Raw genomic sequence first — 10,227 nt, forward strand, 5'->3', positions numbered from 1 at the left:
ATTATTCATCCACAATAGTATAAAAACACCTAATCATCAATTGAAGGTCACTAACGGTCAACGGACAGAATAACTAAATTTTATAATTTTAAAAATTGATGGAAGTTTGAGGATTTAAAATTAAAAGGACACAATATTTATTGTGGATTAAAAATTAGAGGAGAACTAAAATTTTAATTTAGGCTAAAAAGAAAATGAGAAATGCGTGTGATAATAAATTTTATCAAAATAAATAAATATGTACAAGACTACATGTTATTATAAAAATTTATTGCAGAAATAACTTCATTCTGTTAATACTGGATATGAAGATGCCCACGCTTTTCTGTAAAAAGACACTTTTATTAATAGATAGCATTTGGCGCAAGAAAGTCCAAAAATGAATCTAACATTCACTGTTAATAAAAATTTCTATTAGTATGGTTTTTGCTTATTAAAAAGTATAAATTAATATTATAATTAATTTATAGTAATAATATAATATATAAATGACGTATAAGTTTTTAATATTAATAAATAAGTATATGATTACTTACCGATAATTTTATTAACGTAGAAATTAATTAATATAATCTATTAATACGCTATATTATTGATAATATACTGAAATATTATATCAATATACTAATTTTTCTTAAACACAAAAATCTATACTAATAATAAAGCATACCTAATCACTAAAATTTTTGTAGGAGGATATGCCAATTGTTTCCAGCAATTCTGCCCTGGTTTCATCAGCTACAAAGAACAATCAATATGTAAGTCTGATGTTGCGTGAATGCGTAGGAGTAGCTAGGAATACCCTAATGAAAAAAAAATGTTTAGTCACCTCTTGTGGTAGAAAGCCCTAATGTATGCAAAGTTTGCAGAATGGTGGGTAACTTGATGTAATGCCCTAATGACTAGGTGAATAGCTGTGTCTTTTCTACTGGCCCACACTCCATATAGGATGGTCCTCTGATGATATATCATACATGCCTGGTTGGGAATCATGATCCAAAGATATTTTCAATGCGGAGAAAAAAGCATTAGCTTGTTACCCAGCATAATCAGCAGTGTGTGTGCAATGCTAAAAAGTTGTGCAAAACTGTTTAATTTCTTCAGACATGTTGAATTGAATAAAAAATAAAATTTCATAACAAAGGCCCATGCATCATCAATATCTTGGCTTCGCTCGGCAAAAAGATGGCCAAAAAGATAACATATGATGAGGGAATCAATCAACCATGCGTTGTTCTACAGACAACCAAGTTTCTTCGCTTTGCGTTAGTAATAATATCATGGTAATTAATTTATCTCATCCCCTAAAATCCCATAAATGCATATGTTTATGCAAAAAGAACGAAAATTTGAAACAAATTGAAGGGTTTAACTTTCAACGTTCAACCACCGCACTGTTTTTTACCCTTTTTTCTCAATTCTGACAGGAAAAACCTCGTCATACACATAGAAGTGAAAGCCCTTAGAGATTTTATAGAACGTTTGATTATGCTTTCACAGTGAAGCACTCACTCATAATTTCGTATTTATTCACCACTGCTTTCTTGTCATAGTGTTAATTATCTCCTGATTGAAAGCAACCTCAGAACAACTCCTTACTTTTCCATATATTTTGTGGTCCTTGTAATTATGCCAAATTATAGTGGTCGCAATTGAGAATCACTTAGCCATAAGAGGGAGAGAGAGAAAGGGAAGAGTGGGGTTGAGAAAACTGGGAAGGACGGCACGTATAAATCGAACTATAGACAAAGACAGACAGGAAAAATAAAAAGAGAATTTTGGGGTACTGAGAGAGGGCTTTCAAACGTGGATGGACTATTGTCATTTTGATAAAGAAAAGTTGATGTGCGGCTTTCATTACAGCAACTTGCTACTGTTGGTTAGGGATTTCAAGAGGTCATGCTTCTTTTTTTTTTTTTTTGAAAGTAAGGTATATCCCACAGCTGAAATCATGACATTAATCTATCACGTAAAGATCACCAAAGTATATTTTCACTCACAACAAAGACTTCTTCGTTCGCACGGTCAGAAAATCAAATCCCTATCAACATATTAGTAAGAGGTCATGAGATATTGCCATGTGCAAGTGGGAAGTGAAAGCACAAGCTTACTACTCTTTCGTCTTGTTAGGGTGTTCACAACTCATTGTGTCTCATTAACCCAGTTTGTTTCAAGGTTAATTTTGATGCGTTCAGGGTTAAAATTAGACTCTGTATTTTTTAAGATAGATTTGAGTTATGTTTTGAGTCATCTCAACATGCATGAGTTGATGTCTTATTTTTGTTTAAAAAGTATTGAATTTTAAATAATTGTACATCAATAATAAAAAAAATATTGATAGATAATATTTTGTGTACATAATATTATATTTAATTATGATGATTTTATTTAATATATAATATACATTGTAAAATATATTTTAATTTTTTTAACCAATATGTTAGTTCGAGTCGTGTCGAGCAAACTAGTTTGTTATATAACAAAATATGAGATTTTGAGAGTAGGTTTTGAAGAAATAAGTACAAGATTACTTGAAAGTTTTTACCTTAAAATATTATTTTATCCAAGTACATGAAAAGGAAAGTTTGTACTCCTATAAGTCTTCTGATTACCAATAAGAAATAGCACAAGAAGAGGGTTGAGCAAAAAAAAAAATAACTTGATAAACTATCGTGTCACTATTCAACCCCCTTCTGTGACCAGTTGATTCACTTCATCATGGTCATACACAAGTCAAATAATAGGAAAAACTATAGTATAAGGGGTTGAATTGTGTTTTCAAAAACTTAAATTTATTTTTATATAAAACAAGTTATTCTTAAACTAGTTCAAAATGTATTAGATCAAAATGAAGAACTATTCTTAACTCAGAATGAAAACTTAACCGTTTTAGGAAAACAAAGTGGTTAGCTTAGAACCTTAGTTTAAATCTTCTGGTGTCAGTTAAAGTTTTGATGAATCAACTTTGTGTATTTGGTTCCTTAACATAGTTTTGTGAAAGATTGTTTGGACAAAACAAGTTATTAAAGATAGATCCACAAAACAATAAAAAGGAGAGGGAGAAGAAAAGTGAACATAAAGAATTTTTATGCAAATTCATCCCAACCTTGGGGTCCAGTCCCCACCCTTAAGATGAGATTTTCACTAACACAACAAATAATTGTTGGACCAGAGCCGACGGCTGGATTTCAACAATTGTTCTTTACCTACTGGACTTCCTTGTCAGCCACTTGTTGAACTTCCAAACTAGCAACCTGCTAGGTTTCTTCAATTGCCAGCCAACTGTTGGATTTCACAAAACAAAGTTTATGTGAGTCACTACACAAACACATATTCTCCTCTTGCAAGGGATTTCCACTCAGGAAATTACAAATCACACTTCTCTCAAATATAATGAATAGTACAAATGAGTTTTTAGGAAGTGGGTCACTCTCAAACAGAGAGGCTTGAAGCAAGAATGCAGAATCCTCACATAGGTAGCAACTCAAGTTTTTGTAATGTTATGCTTTGCATGATTGCATTACTATTGATATGAACGAAGTGTTTATAATTAATTAATTATTATGAGATGGTGGCATGGTGCTTGTATCTACGATTATGTTTACGTGTGTGAAATACTTTGTTTTAGGTGTAAATAGTAAGTTTTAGATTGTTTTAGTTGAGATGAATGGGGTAGGTGAGTTTAAGAAGTGGTGGACTACAAATACAGAAAAGGGGATGAGTCATACACTCAACTTTTTTATTGATTCAAAACTGAACCTAAAACATCAACACTATCATTTCACTCTCTTCCTCGTCTCCAAGACAACCCATCATTAGAAAGTATAAGACCTTGAATCACTTGCACAAAGGACCTTGTTGTTGTGATTCTATTCGAACTTTGGATTGATTTCAAGGGTAAAAGACCATTCTCTTTCCCTTCTCATCCTCCATTTTTGTTTTCCTCATCAAGCACTTTTAGGGCTTCATAAAAAAAAGTGTTCATTTTCAAGATATTGATGTGTTTTCTATTAGTTTTTGGGGTTTAGGTGGTGTGGATGATGTAGAACTGTTGTAGGAGTGTGGGAAAGCTTTCATCTTGGACCGTCTCTTCCTTTCTTTATTTCTCCATATCAAAGCAAGGTCATTGAGTTTAATAGGTAAGGGAAGCTTTAAACTAACTTTAATCTTATGCTTCATGTGTTGGATCATTGTTTTTATATTACTAACAGTGTTTTAATTTGATATTCATGTTTGGAAATGGATTAGAACTCATTAGAGGGTTAAAAATAGTAGAAAAAAATGATTCAGCAGACCTATGACGATTAAGCGCAATTGTTCTCACTATGACTAAAATTGTTCTTGCTGCAGCGATAATCACATATTTTTGTTTTACCAAGAACATGTCTAGCTATGGAAAAAAAATTGAGTGATCTTTGCCCCTTGAGCTCTTGAATCTCCAATTGATACCTAGACTTGTTCCTTGCTATGGCAACATATGAGCTTGTTGTGGCACATTAAAACTCTTTTATTTCTTGAATTCATTTTATACAAGTTTATTCAAATTCACATGATACTTAGACATGTGCGTTCACAATTTATGACTTGAGAATAATGTGTTAATTAATAAGTTGTATACATACATTGATATTGGAAATGTGAATGATTTCTCTATGTTGGTTACGATGATGAACATATGATATTTTCTTTTATATGATTTTTCTTAATATGAGTTTATCCTTGCATTTTCTGTTGAACTGTGATGACTGAGGTATTTGACACGAGAGTAGATTATGATGTAGCTTTTGATGAGTATGTCACTCATGGTTGATGTGAACCTGGTGGTGGAATCAAGAGCAAGATTCGACCCTTGGTCTTTTATTTATGCTTTGTCTTAGTGGAGACCAACTTAGGGTTTAGATATATTCATGGATCTATGTTGTATTTATTCCCTTAATAACTTGAGATTTGTTTGGGAAATTTGCTTATGATGTTTTGAGGATGTAGTGCCTTAGGGAATAAGTACCTTATGGTTTATGACTTAGGGACTTTTAGACGAGATGTTTATATGGCATGCTTGGAATCATGAAAAATTCTTATGTATTTTTATTAATTACTATTTCAAGAGATTTAAAAAGGACTAAAAGTGAAGGCCTGTTCAAAATAACTGGATATGTAGGCCTGTCCAAAATTTATCCGACCCATATCCTTTTAAAACCCCTTTAAACGAATATGGGTTTTATCCATACCATATGAAATAGGTTTAGGCAGCTATATATGAATATGGAGCCCCTCTTTCTCGTAATTGGATATGTCCATATCCAAAATCCAAATCCAACTTGATCTTTCTCCTTCCGTTTGACTTTAGTCCTTTGTGTTGTTCCTTTGCTTGCGGCTTGCAACCCTTACTTCCTCAGTCCCTTTGCCCATGTGTCTCTCTCTCTTGCATCCCTCACTCTCTCTGCCTCTTTGACCTTCACCCTATGTCTCTCTATCCCTCAATGGTTTGAAGCCTTAAAGAGTGAAGATGACTTCTAGCATCTGGTAAGTGGTAATGATGTTATGATTTTCTTTCTCTTCTATTGTTAGAAAATTGCTTTATTAAATACTATAATGTTAATTTCTTCTCTACATTCTATAGTGGTCATATTAACCCACCTGAAAGATTTGATTTGATTTCCCCAGTTACTATGTCTAAATTGCACAATTCAAAAGGTAATTCTTCTTCTATATTTGTGTTTTTGTTGGATGATGGAAGTGATCTTATTGCAAGTTAAATATTGTTGTGCTTGTGGAAATATAATGTAGGAAATATTGTGTTGGTTTTTTCTATAAGAAGGAACTTCAAATGATTCCTAGTTTGTTAATTTGGTAAATAATTCATTTCATTGTAATATGCAAGTCTTGAAATTAAAGTTCTTTTTATTTATTTATTATATGTGACATTTCTTAATTAGACCTATGATGAGTGGTCTATACTATATAGGACATGGTTGATTGAGATACAAGATAGCAATTGTTTAGCTTTATGCTATCCATAACTGGGTAATGGCTTGAATCCTACAACTTATTTATACATGCTTAGAGTAGTTTTTTAGATGGCTTTCATCATTTTCCAAATTTTCTATGTTTTTGTGAGTTCTTCATGTGAGAAAGAGTTTGAGTTTCGAGTTCATGGAGCTTTAAATTTGTGCTCTACAAATGAATGTGAAGTTTAATGGATGTCTTTCCATGGATTCTCCTCTTACTCCATCTTGTGCTAAGTTTTTGTTTTCATCTTTTAGTCTTTTTGTAATAATTGAAACATTGTTACAAATTACATGAACTTTATTTTGGATAAGCCAATAAAGATTTTATTAAATGGCACAAGTTGTACCAGAATAAAGCATAAGATAACCATATGATTCTTAAAATCAATAAGATTTCTTAGGTTAGAGATCAAATTGTTAAGGCTCGGTGAATCATGATATCCTTAATCCTCCTTCAATTCCCAGTTGTCAAGTTACTCTAGCTAGCATTAGGGGAGCTAGAAAGAAGAGTGAAGTGAGTATGACCTGGTTTTCTATGAGGTTAGTAAACTTCCCTTCCTAAGACGGTGACCAACTTGTAGATAACAATGAATGTAACATCCCTAATTTATGAACCTTAGAAATAAATAATAAAGAGACATCTTTTATGGAATAACCTCAATATTTAATGTTTAAAGGACACCCTTTAGCATTATTAATAATAGTCACCTTATATTAGGATTTGATGAAAACAAAGTAATAGGACCTAGATGAAGAGGCAAACCCAAGGTGGGTCGAGATCCACCAAGCCACACACACCCACAGTTTATGTAAGGAGGAAAAGAGAAAGTTAGAGAGAGAAAAGAAAGAAAAAGGTTAAAGAGAAGAGGGAGAAAAAAAGAAGAATGAGTAGAGATCCCAAGACACAGTGCCCGAAGATCATTTCCACGCATTCTTAGAGGTGAGTGCTTCCTTTTCTCCCTTTCCCTTAAGATATTCATTGAGTTTTCCTTGATCCTTCCCTTTTATCATCATCACACACTATTCGTGGGGTTTAGGGAGAATGATGATTTTGAGTTGTTTTGCTTAAACTTGGAGTTTAGGAAGTATTAGGGATTATTATTGATGAGTATATTGTGAGTTTGGATGCTTGGGTAGCCATTAATGGAGTCAAAAGCTTTGATTCGCGAAGAAATAATGTTGCAGATTTTGTAGTTTTGGCTAAGCTAAAAATTTTAGCTTCAGCTAATTTTCGTCAGATTTGGGTTTGCACAAATTTAGGTCAAGCTAAAATTTTTTGCTAAGCTAAATTTGTAGTTGAGCTAAATTTTCTAGCTTAAGCAATATTAAATCATAATGTTTCATTTTACCTTGAACTTTTTCCTGAGAGTTTTCAAATCAATTCCAAATGTGTATATAATTGTTTTATGAACCATATAGAAGTAGTAAATTTATTTTTATGAGGATTATTCTTTTGTTTGAGATATCACCTTTAAAAGATGCATGTGGATAATTATGAATCTTATAAATGTTGAATTAAATGTAGTGTGTTTTTCTATAAGATAAGTACTTTATTATTGAAATGACTGGATGATTATTGAAATGTTATTTCTTGGGAAAAGAACTTGAATGAATTATCTAAATGTAGCATGTTATTGATGAGATTAATATATTTATAATGTGAGTATGGACTTGATGTTGGAATCATCCCTAGATATAACGAATGAGTTGTTGTTGTTGTTGTTGTCGTTGTCATTGGTACATGGTGTGTGCACAAAAATGTATTGTCGTTACCATTAGTACATGCTGGGTGCACTGAAATGTACTGTTTTTACCGCTAGTACATAATGGGTGCACAAAAATGTATTATTGTCATTGGTATACGACACATGCATAGTTAGTGAATAAACATATGAGTAGGCACGTAAGTTGAAGGTGTTAGGGAGGCTCTCAACCTAGTGTTAAAGGTTTTCGTGTGGCTAACGGGAATAGGCCTATAGAATAGACAAGTGTGTGAATCCTTATAGATGTATGTTCTTGTAAACCTATAAAGGTATGTCAATACCCACACATGTCTATATTCGATAAAAAAACCACACTTCCTCCATAGGGTCATCCCAAGAAACTCCCTGAATGGTCAGAGTGTGAGTACCGTGTTAGAGGATGTGGCTCATGAGGAGTGGTTCATATTTTGTTGAAAACTCCATGGAGTAAACAAAGTGTGGAGGTTTGAGTTTGAGGTGGCCTAGTTGGATACTAGTGTATGACAGCTATGATGATTGAGCCTGATGAGAAAGTGTAAGGATTGATTATTATATATGTGGTTATGTTGATAAAACTATGTTGTTGATGATGTTAAGTCACATGTTATGATGAATTCTGATGATTGGGTGATGATGAGAACTTTTGATAATTTGTTTGAATTCAAATGGTGATGTTTGGTGATTAATCTATGATATTATGGTCTGTTGGTATTTATTGATGTACACGTATAAGACAAGTTTTTATGAAATGAGTTGGGTTATAAATTGTTGGTTATTATATGTCATATTATGGAAGTATATTAAACCCAACTTTATTTCCTTTTTCCTTGATTGAAATTTGCTTATGTTATATGTAAGGATGGGTCTAACTTAGGGTTATTATGCAATTGACTTGTAGAAATGAAATATATTTGATAGCAAGGTGATGGGAGCCCTAATTGGGCAATTAGAAAAAGAAAAGGTTATACACATTTTCCATTCTAGGTAATAATAAAGTGAGATCCTAGTGAGTGATAAAAGGTTAGAGAGTGATGTTTAGGTGCCATAGGACACTATAGGCCTTAGAGATGGTCAAGGTGATAAACTATAGGTGCTTAGGTGAAGTTTAAGGTGTGGTCCAAGAGGTGTGGTCCAAGGAGATGGCATAAAAATTGTGAGATGTAAGTGCTTAAGAAACAAAAAGGAGAAACCATGAGAGTAAGGAAAATAATCTCTAGAATAGAGAGTCAACCTAGAGTCCTAAGAGCACTTACTGAGATATTATGTCTCATTTCTTTAAGTTTCATGTTTTTTACAGGTTAAGCAGGTAGACATGCTCATGGGAGAAGCTTGGAGCATGGAGTTGTTTGTGTGGAAGAAGATTAGTATAATTTGTATCTCTCAATGGATGAGAATTGGCTTATGTTTTTTTGTACCTTGGTCATGGTTTGTAAGGCACATAAGTGTCAAAGGCTTTGTATAATTTTTTCCTTATGATGTATTTTTTAGTTTTAGTTTTCACACAGTTAACTCTCATAATCTTATATTTTATGTTTTCAAAATTTAGTAATATAAGCAGACAAAAGGTAACAATCCTTAGGGTGTTACAACCAACATCTAAATCTCATAAGTCATTACTTACAACTTTACTAAAAACAATATCTTGAGTCAGCATGACTTGGGAATGCATAATTAGTAGAAAACATTACATTCCATCCACATGGACTAGAATGGCAAGGATGATTTTTCCCCTTTAAAGGTCTATATGCCAGCTAAAAAAGCTACTAATTGATTTACTTGTTGAGAAATTAAGAAATTATGAAGCAGATTAAATTAACCAACTAACAATACTTGAGCTAATTTGCTTGTCTTTATTGCACGTGATAATAATGTCATGTAATGGTTGCCTTTGGGCTGTATATCACGGAGTATTTTTCTTTAAGATAAAATATGTTCTAGGTCTACTAATTTTTAGTCTTAATTGTTATATTTTAAAAATAACGTGTGTTTTTCATTGTTATGTTTTGCACGAGTCTATGACCCTTTTAAACTTGGTCATGACATTTGATTTTGTTTTTTTAATTCCTAATAAAATTGACGTATTGAGTTAGATACACCCTTTCTTTGCTTTTGAGTTCTAAGGATGATGAAGTTAAAGTTAGTTTTGTGTGAGAGTATGAGGTTATACTTAAATGAGCTTCTTTTTTTGTGTGGTGTACTATAATGAGCTTGTGGTAGGAAAAGAAGAACATTGTTTTATGTTATTTATTTATATTGCCTATAAATTAAGATTTTGTCTACAGTCAAATATTTGTCTTGAAATGCACCCAAAGAAGGTATATCTTTTCTTTGCAATTTTGTATTCTATAGCTTGTTTCACATCTTTCTTAATGAGTTGTTATCCTCCTTTATTTTTATATGTTATCCTTATCTAGCTTAAATAATCTTGTTATCGTGCTTTTGACTATTCTTCAGTTTTTTTTATTGTTATCATTTTT

Source organism: Glycine max, chromosome 4 (assembly GCF_000004515.6).
Source record: "Glycine max cultivar Williams 82 chromosome 4, Glycine_max_v4.0, whole genome shotgun sequence".
NCBI classification, from domain to species: domain Eukaryota; kingdom Viridiplantae; phylum Streptophyta; class Magnoliopsida; order Fabales; family Fabaceae; genus Glycine; species Glycine max.